We start from the raw sequence: 2,157 nt of genomic DNA, 5'->3' as shown, positions 1-2,157 counted from the left end.
GTCTGTGAAAAAGGAAAGGGAAGATGGGTATGATCTTGAATTCCTTCCTAGCTGCAGAGTTGTCTCTTCGTATCTCTCGCTTAATACTCTTAAATGGAACTTGGAAGCAAGCACGGGAGAGGGAGACCATCCGTATATATCTTGAACAATTATATTATTTTTATTATACTTTAGTATTTTGTACATTCAATTATTATCAAATTATGTATTAATTAATTTTTTTAATAAATAAAGAATTTAAGTTAAAGTGGGGTAGAAATTAATTTATGTAGTAGATACACAACAAATATAATATAACCAACAACTGATATATGACTTTTAAAAGAAATTGACAAATATATATATGCTTAATCAAAAGTTAAATATTTTTTTAAATGTATATGAATAGAGAGTGCATATTCAAATGTTTGATGAAATACTCAAAATTTGGTGTGTGATTTAGTATCTGGGTGGGTAGAGATTGATTACATTTATAATTGAAAAGCATTTTATTGATGTATTCAATTTATTGATATGTTAATTTTTTATTTTTTTAAAATTGAATAATTCTTTTAACTTCCTGGCTCATCATGATTTTTCATAACGCCCTTTTGATATTCTTTTATTCTTATTCATTTTTATCTTATATATTTAGGTGATTTTTAACTCTATAAAAAGTAAATAATATAATTTTAAAAAATTATTTTAAATATTTTACAAAAATTATACATATACATACAATGTGCCATACATAATAGTTAATTATAAATATGTTTACTCAGGCTATTTAGGTTGAATAGCTTTTGGGATTTAAGAGTAGAGCAAGTTTTAGGTTTGGTAATTAATAAATATTGAACCCCCATTAGGAAGAATTTATTGTTTACACCTGACCCTCTTTCGATAAAATTTGGACGAAAAAGTGTTGACGTTAGCAAAAAAATTATATAAATTTCTAATTTTATTCCTTATTTAATATCTTTTTGTATGTCCTTAATTACCCACCGTTTTTCTACCACGACCTCTATACTTCATCCGCAATGAAAATATCAATTTTTTTCCTTAAAATCTTAATGAGAACGGGATAACAAAAACACAGAACAAACTTCAAGTTGTCTGAATGGGATTTTTTATTTTTGGCGATGACTATTTTAGTTAACAAAATTAAGGCCCCATAATCAAAAGGTTACAGGTCCGAGTCTATGATAGCTGATGATTAAAATTTATGACATAATTGTAATCGATTCACTAAAAAATAAAATAATTAATTTCAGAAGACAATAATAATTTACGTAATTAGAAGTTCAAAAGGTTACTTCAATTTTATTAATTTGAATATAAATATTTATATGTGGAACATTAATAAAACTAAAAAACATATACTACATATTGCTAGCAGCTTTTTTTTTTTTTTCAATTGTTTGGGCTTAGCCCAAGTTATTCTTTTAAAAACACATAGGCATAGTCTGGGCCTTGATTTGTCCTGGTCCGTAGGCTGGTCTTAGTTCCAAAAAAATGAATACCGACTCATTTCAAGGTTCATGACCAGCACAGGATCGAGCATGAACAGTATTTTATCGATCTTAGGCCAAGATTTTCTAATCTGGCCTATGCTGCATTTGGACTGACTTGACCCAATGTACATCATAACTTGCAATAGTCCCTACTCCAATCTACCTCGTAATAATATGAGATAATTTTGATATTTTTATTTTATTTTTTTTTGTTAATAATATCCTTTTTTTAATAGTGTGGTCAATAAAATAAAATTTTAATTAAGCTTTTAAAATGTGAAGATTAGGAACCATTGAGATCCAGAGAATGTATTAATGCATTATAAAATCGAGAGAAGTTCAAAATAAGAAGGAACACTTACGAACTCATAAAAATGAGTGAAACACTAGTTAAATTTCTTATCCGTCTGAACGTTCAATTACAGTCTATTGACTTTTGGATAATTGGAGTTCAAATAAATTTAAAATTTCCTATCTTACTCAAGCTTAACAAACTGGAATTGAAAACAGAGATTAAAAATTCTAAAATTTTGATCGAAGTATCAATCTATAATAAAAAAATATAAACAAAATATACACTAATATGATTATACAAAAATCGTTATTCGTCCAATATAAATTTAACAATTACAAAAAGTAAAGATATAATGGCCAATCACACAAAAAT

Source organism: Sesamum indicum, linkage group LG7, assembly GCF_000512975.1.
Source record: "Sesamum indicum cultivar Zhongzhi No. 13 linkage group LG7, S_indicum_v1.0, whole genome shotgun sequence".
Lineage (NCBI taxonomy): Eukaryota > Viridiplantae > Streptophyta > Magnoliopsida > Lamiales > Pedaliaceae > Sesamum > Sesamum indicum.
The sequence above is the reverse complement of the archived record's forward strand: the minus strand, read 5'-3'. Positions refer to the sequence as shown.